The sequence below is a fragment of the Artemia sp. Qi Xiang Cuo genome, chromosome 17, assembly GCF_049724085.1.
Source record: "Artemia sp. Qi Xiang Cuo chromosome 17, ASM4972408v1, whole genome shotgun sequence".
Classification (NCBI taxonomy): domain Eukaryota; kingdom Metazoa; phylum Arthropoda; class Branchiopoda; order Anostraca; family Artemiidae; genus Artemia; species Artemia sp. Qi Xiang Cuo.
The window spans coordinates 3,478,616-3,487,090 of NC_142810.1; positions in this window are offsets into that span (position 1 = coordinate 3,478,616).

Genomic DNA, 8,475 nt, shown 5'->3' on the forward strand with positions numbered 1-8,475 from the left:
CAGTTTTGTTTGAGGCTCTCGATTTGCGACCATTTTAAACTTTCCGATCTATTTTTATTGCTTTATTGGATGTTGGAACCTTATTGTTTCTGAGTAATTTGTCGGGATTGTATTTTTATAGCTTTTTATGTTTGGTATTGTAGGTGTTGAAGGTCCTTCAACAAGTGTTGCCGAAACCCTAATTGAAACTTCAAATTCTTCTCGATCATCAGAACCTGAGTCTGTTTCTTCCAGGATTTCCACGTCACTTCGAGACTTTGACTCCCTGGAAGTTGAGCGTGATGACCAAGGTCTAATTAACCGAATATTGTCGTTGCATCAATTTCTACTTAAAAATAAAAAAAAAATCCGCGGAATTTTTGTTTTTGCTGAGATAAAGAAGAAAATGTTACACATAGCTTCAAATACAGTCACTGAAAGTTTTTACCTGCCTTAAAAGCATTATTAAAGTTAAAAACACAATGATTATGAGATTTAATATTGTTCACCCTTTTTTATGTAGGCTAAAAGTTGAACAATGTTTACAAAGTGCCATTTAATTTGTCACTCTTGTCTTCAGTGAGTAGAAATCTGTTTCTATTCATTAACATTAACTACTAACTACTGGATCTACAAATCAGTGAATAAAATTCTAAATTTGTGGAATCAGTTTCATAACAATCAAATTTATCACTCTTGAATTTATTCTAACCTCTTGTTATATCTAATTTTCTAAATTTGTAGACTGGTATTTGTTTGCTCTGTGGGTTTCATTCTTCCTGGGTAAATTATTTAAACGATTTTATTGTAGATTGACTTTTATCTGTTAATATCTTTTTATCACAGGCAGCGCAATAGCGCTGCCAAAGTAAAGAACGATGTTGACACAATGTATTATATATACATTATTATTATTTTTTTTTTTTTTTAGACCAGGGCGTTTCTTTATAAAAGAAGTTGTCTTAGAAACTTCAAAAAGTTGTCATTCGATCTGAAATTGAAAGGGTTACTGCCCTTTTTGATAGTCAAAATTGATTGGAAGGTAACTAGCCCCCAACGTCCGAAATTTTCCAGACATATCGATTTTTAATTTTGAGATAGCCATTTTGTTCAGCGTATTGGAAAGTTCCGGCATTTATTTTTTTAAGGGCGACACCCACCCCCCCCCCCCCCCCACAGCCCGAAAAGCAAGGGGTTTAAGTTTTGCCCGGGGGGTATATAAGGTTTTTATAGAAAGGGTGTCGTATGATTTTTGGAGGTGGCTCATTGGATTGGTAATCAGAAGTTCCAGTGCCCTTTTAAGAGTGCCCTTTTAATTCCATCCAATTGGAATTTTGAGATAGTAATTTTATTTAAATTAGCTCAAAGATTATATAACAAGGCTATTGGGGTTGAAACAAACCGCCAAAGCCTGGGGGAATGGGTTTAAAGTTATGCCCTGGGGGAATTTAAGATTTTAATGGAAGGGATGGTTGTAAAAACTTTAGAGAAGTCTCATTTAGTTGAAAATTGGCAGCGATAAGTCCCTTTTAAGTGTCAAAAGTGTAGGAGCCCACCTAGCCCCCTCCCCCCGCATCCACCTAATTGCAACCCCTGCACCTGAGTTACAAATTTAACTCTACCAATTGTTAAATAAATGCGATTACATCCTAAGAGTCCCAAGAGCGTTGTGATCCCAACCTCCCCCCTTCCATGCCCAGCATTTCCCCCAACACAACCAAACACAATTTTAAGCGGGCACTATTTTGTTAAGAATCTTTGAATGGACCAGACTTTTCTTTTGTTAGTATGAAACACCACCCAGCCTACAGTTTAAGTGTTGTAAGTTATGCCCTAGGGGCATATAAGTTTTTTTTTATCAAGGGTGGTCGTATATACTTCAGAGGGGTCTCATTGGATGAGTAATCAGCAGTTTTAGTGCCCTTTTTTTTAGTCAAAGTGATCAGAGGGCAGCTACCTTCCTGGCCCCCACGGCGTGTTTTCCCAACCATGTCGACCATAGAAATGTTGTAACAGTCATGGATTCAAAATATTAAACCGAGCCTATCATAATGCTTTTGGCGGCGTTACAAATCACGAGAGTCCGGGACACGGGTTGCAAAATATGTCCTTGGAGCATTTAAGGTTATTACGCAATGAATCGTTGTATAAACTTTAGAGGGGGCTCATTTTTTTGGAAAATGGATGTTATTGTTATATTTTGTTTGTTCAAAGTGTTGATGGTAAACTAGCCCCCCCCCCTGCTCCCGCCCTGTTTGTGATGACTCGAAGCGAAGTTACCTCTGGAATCTTCCCGTGTAAATAAATATCCTACAGAGGACAAATAACAATGCCTTATGGGTAGACACAACCCCCCATAGCACTTGGACAACGACTTTAAATTATGCTCTGAGGGTACATAAGGTTTTATGTTGTGGTCTGTTGTATGAACTTCAGTTAAGGCTCATTTGATTTGAAATTGAACTTTTTATTGCTCTTTTAAGATTCAAAACTGATTTGAGAGTCCCTAGATGAACGCCCCCCTCCCTCTATTGACCATCATTTCCTAAAAATAAACATCCAACCAAAGTTTTGAGACATCTATTTTTTTCAACATTGTTGAAAGGTTCAGTAATTATGCGTTTGTGGATCTCTCCCCCCCCCGCCGGAGGCTTCTGGGCGGGTTGGACTAAATCAAAACTTGATATGTGTATATGGGTTGTGATAAGGTTGTGACTCGGGAATGAAAGAGTATATTATTTTGAACGTTTCAGGAATTGTTAAGAGTGAAAGTCAATCAGAGTCAACACTGTAGCGTTGCCTATAGTAAAGGCCATACGGTTCCAATGTTTATTATTTTTTTTTTTTTCTAGAGACACTTCATCTGGAAAGGATGGTTGTAGAAGCTTCAAAGGGGGCTAATTTAGTTGGAAATCACGCGGTCTAGTGCCCCTTTTAAGTAAAAAATTTTTTGAGGGAAACTAGCCCCCCCCCCCCCCATCCCCATCATTCCCTCCCACCCCTCCAATACAAATTTTTAATTAGACATTTTGTTCGTCGTAGGTGACTTTCAGATAAAAGATTTATTTGCGAGGAGGAGACTCTCCCACCACCATCAGGACACAGGTTTTAATTTATGCCCTAGGAGCATATCACATTTTTTTATAAGGTCTTATAGTAGACACTTCAAACCAGGATTATTCGCTTTGAAATGAAAGAACTAGTACACTTTTTACAAGTTAAAAGTGGTTGGAGTGGAACTAGCCCCCCTCCCACGCCCATCATTTCCCCAAACACATCCACTCAAAATCTTCAGATAGCCATTTTGTTCAGCGTAGCTGATTTCTAGGCATAAAATATATTTTTTGACGAGGAAACGCCCCCACAACCGTCAGCGCAAGGATCTGAAGGTATGCCCAGAGGGCATATAAGGCTTTTATAGAAGGTGTTTTCGTAGAAACTTCAAAATAGGCTCATTCGATTGAAAATTAAAGGGCTAGTGCTCTTTTTAATAGTCAAAAATGATTGGAGTGTAACTAGCCCCCTCCCCCCCCCCCACGCCCAACATTTTTCCCAACACATTCAATAAAAATTTTCTGATAGCCATTTTGTTCAGCGCAGTTGATTTCCAGATAGAAAATATATTTTTGAGGTCACTCCCCCACAACCCTCAGGGCAAGGGTTTTAAGTTATTGCAAGGGTTTTTAGGTTTTAGGCTTCCGCAGTGAGACGATACCCAAACTCTTGTTTGTAGTTACTTTTATTCGATTCATACTTGATTTGCATATTAAACTCAAGTTACACTAATTTTGAGAATTATTTATTAATTTATATTAATATATATTTTATGTTAGTTAGCAGTGATGTTTATTTAATTTATGTTCGTGTTAAATTTCATTTATGCTTTAATAGCAAAATATTTGGTTTAGTTTTTAGATTGACTTTTATATTCAATCTAAGAGTTAATCATCTTAAGATATATTTATCCGTTTATATTATTACTTGTTGTATTTTTTTTTTGCTAAGATTGTCTATTTAATTTCTGTTGTGGTTTAATTTCCTTTGTTCTTTAATAGTAATTTGTAGTTTTTCTTATTGTTTATATTAAAAGTTATTTTTACCTAAAGACCTTAATTTTAAAATTACAATTAATTTTATAATAAAAAATTATTTTTGGAAAGTTTTTTTTAATAAATTTACGAAAAATATTAATATTTGCATGCCGCTGCTCCTATCACTAATGCTACTACGTCTGGAGCTGGTACAGCGCACGACAAGTATCTTGAAATAAAAAAATGATTAAACTGGGAGGGGAAACGTTGAACTAAATCAAATAATATTATATTCCTGCGGATTGCTGATTCAGGTTTATCAGAAATATTTTAGACCTATTTATCTTATCGAGAGGAAATTTCCGTGGGCTCATGAGTGGTATAGTCAGTTGACCAAAAGTCTAAATATAGGCTACATGCTACTATTCCTGTTAACATTGCTTCTACTAATTCTAACAATTATACATTATTAATTCTGCTGCTGTTGCTACTATTTAGGGTGGTGAATGATAATTCTAATAACTGAGATATCTATATTTTCAATGTTTACTTTTTATAAGATTTATATCGATTTCGATATTCATTATAATTTTTTTACAAAGATTGAAATTAATTTTTGCAAAAATTAAGTAAAAAAAATTGTATATTTTTTTTTTGGCTATATTTTTATTTTTGGTTATTTTTGGATTTTAGAAATAAGCCAAATTTTAATAAAGTACCTTGATATTTGAGTATGCATTTCAGTAATTAAATGATTTTTTTTTCTTTCCAATGAAAGAATGGAGCTAAATCACATCTCAGAATAACAGAATTTTTTATGTGAAGGTGGGGTATAAAATTAGATACTTACTAAATCTTTAGTAATTAAAAAAATTATTGACTTATTTAAAATTAATCATTCTAACATTTCCCCTTTTATTTTTTTGCGTTTATTATTCAAGAATTGGGGGGAGGGGGTTAAAATGCTAATAAAAAATTTTTGCGGGTATATAGGAGCCCAATTCTCAAAAAAGAGACAAGTTTTGCTCGTTTTATATTCGAATGTTGCTCATTACTTTTTGTTGAAAAAACTATTTATTTGTGGTTAATATCATGCCTGAAGTACTTCCTCCGTGGATATTGTTTCCGGTAACTTTTTTAATAAGGTTCTAAATGTACATTTTCTAAGTTTACAAGTCCCCCCGATATTCTCTTATCCCCACTTATCCCCTCCCCCCCACGTCCCCATCAGCTCTTAAATGTCAAATGCTTTTCAATATTTACCTAGGCATTTTAACATGGATGTAAAGACCGTGCAAATTTATCTTACACAGACAAACAAGTCAAATACAAATAAATTAGTATAATAATTCGTGTAAAGTCTACCGTTTATGATCTTATTTTGAAAGTTCCTCCCGGAATGAACTCATACATCACTCTCAATTGAAAATCGCATCTTGGAAAATTCCCACTGAAGAAAAGTCATCGTCTCAAAATTGTCTGTTTACTTCCCAAAAACAAATACTAAATTTAGACACTGGACATATTTCATAACTTATAACCTGTCACCTGGGCTTTCGAGGGCCGTGTCATCCGCACCGGCATTAATGCTTGACTTCACAACTCTTCTGATAATAATGGCCGTCTAAAATTTTTGATTGAATGACTTTAGGAAAAAGGGATCGTGATAGGGGGTTCTAGCCGCCCCCTATTCTGTTTGTTCAAAAAATAGGTAAATAAAACTTATCGATCCTTTTGAAAAAGGCCTTTATTTTTTTTATATGACCAGTGTTTCGATACTATAACCCTTAAAAAAAACAAACCTGATCTTTCTTCCGGCAAAATTAAACAATTCCACATTTTTTTCATATTGAAACAAAAAACCCTTACAATGAGATTATCTAATAGTCCCAATATGATAGGGTGATTTTTATTAAGATTCTTAGTCAAAAGATTCTTAGGTGCGTTTGTCGTTTTTAGGGGCATTTATCCTCCTTTGTCAAAAAGTAATAAAAAATTTATAATAAATACCTTAAGTTTGTTGTACTAGGTAAAAGGTACTAGATAAATATTATATATAAGGAGTCGGTGTAAAATACAATTCTCTCGACGTACCTATTGTTATCTAAATTCCGTGCTTTAGAGCTTCGGTTGTTATTTGGCCGAGCTGCTCCTTACGTACAGTTTGTTGCCACGAACTATATGGTCAGGCTTGGGCTTCACTTTTAGAAAGGACATTGACATTAATTTTATGGCAAGGTTATAGAGGTATCTCTGAGACCAATATTACAAGACTTCCTTGACTTGAGTGGATCAGTTTTTCTTTGAACCAAATTCTCCCTAATGAGAATCTAGAAAAGCGTGACAGATGCAAATGCTGACGACGCTTGCCTGGCATTGACTACTGCATTGCAACTGCTGACAACTGAAACTTCTTAGTGTAATACCACAAACTGGCTCCATTCTGTAGCGAATGAATTGAAGGGCTTGTCATGGCACTTGCTACACTTGATACAGAGTCCAGATAGGTCAAGTCCATGTCTATGGCTATTTAACTCCCCACTTGGAGAAGATCGTTAGAGGTTATCTGTAAGTTTTTGTAACGCAAATCCAATTATTGGGCAATCGTGACGAATGTGATCTAAAAAAAGGCCGCTATGCCTCGAAGGTATTTTATCTACCCAAGCCTTTCGGAGGATTTTAGCAACATTTGAGTGCCCTCACTAAATATAATTTGTGAACCGGATGTGTCAAATTCTTGATACAGCTGGGCATGCTATCTATCAGCATAAACGATTGAATGGATTTAAGACGTTATTAATCTTCTGGACCTTTTACGAAAAAATTTTCTGTGTTGGATCTTCTCTTATATGTTCACGGATAGATACAAAAAAAAAACAAAGAATATTTTTTTCTATATTTGATATTTACGTTTTAATATTCGATATCGATATTTAGTGTGATGTATCAATAACTATACTTAATATCGGTCAGCACTAACTGATATCACTACTGCTATAATACTAGTTCAAATAATTATAAGACTATGACGCTGAAAATTGGACAGAATCCTGAGGGGGAGATTGAAGTAAATCAAAACAGAATCTGTGTATTCAGATTGTGAAAAGGAAACATCTCAATATTTGATTTTGTTATTAAGCTGGAACTTTCAGATAACACTTGAAGGGGACGATCAATTGACAAAAAAGATTGTATACACATGCCCCTAATTGCAGTACTATCACTGTTGCTATTACTAATACGACTACTGCCTATAAACTACCCCAACCAATGCTTCAATTCCAATAAAGTGGAGGGCTTAGAGCTTTAAGATGAACCGGAGGTCAAAATAGCAAAGCAGCACTACCTTTCGAATGTCTTTTCATGCCAAGGTGAAACTTCTTGAACTTTATGAAAGGAATGCTCAACTGATCACTAGCCGATATTTACATGCTGATACCGTAATTAATAATGATGATCCTTCTGTTACTACTTATGCTCATGTAACACTTACACTGCATCTACTTTTCCTGCTACAACATCAACTTCTATGATACTAGTAGAATACTATTACTGATAAGCCTATGAAGTCAATATCTAAGGGGATATTGATCTCTCATTATGTATTACCAAAGACACTGTGTGCATTTAGACTCTCGTATATTTAAAAAATTCATTTTTGTATTAAGTTTGAACATGTTGTGTTGAAGGGGATGTTAAAAAAACAAAGATGGTATATGCATACTGCCCCTACAACTTGATCAAAGGTTGTCAGGTTGTCAAAAGATTGACAAAGCACTATCGCAATAACGGCTAACATGAGGAAGTTAGACCGTGGTTTAATCGATTGCCTTGGATCTTTCACCCATACATTCATTAAACTTATATGTATGGCTTATTTTATTCTATTTAGTTGTTTTAGTAGTTGGACATTTTTAAACTCATCATACATTTTGGACATATCTGCATCCAGTGTATATTGACAACAAATATACTTTGACTTCATTTGACTCACTTCTTCTATTATTTCCACCCCAGTCAGACCTAACTGGTCGCTTTGTAACCAATGACTGTACAAGGAAAATTTAATTGAGGTAGTCTTGTGTTATCTTATGACTCCGGTACGCATTAAAGGAAGAAAAAAAAATCTGACGATATCCATTATATATTTCCCGATATTCGATAAAAACACTGGCCCCTATCTCGGTAAAATAATATTGGCCGGTACGTCGCTTGATAGAGCCCTAAGTTTTATATTTTCACTATATTTGGTTTTATTATTTATTAATTTCAGAAACTAAATTTAATTCAATTTTTTTTTAATAACGGGATGATGCAGTCCACGGTGTGCGGGTCTGATAAGTGTGAGTCAGCAAATACTCTTAGTTCGAAAACCGATCGTTATGGTGAAAAAACTGACAGAGAAGTCTATTGAAGAATTAACAGTTGGAATCTGGCGTTGCGGCTGCTGTAGAAAAGCAGAGAA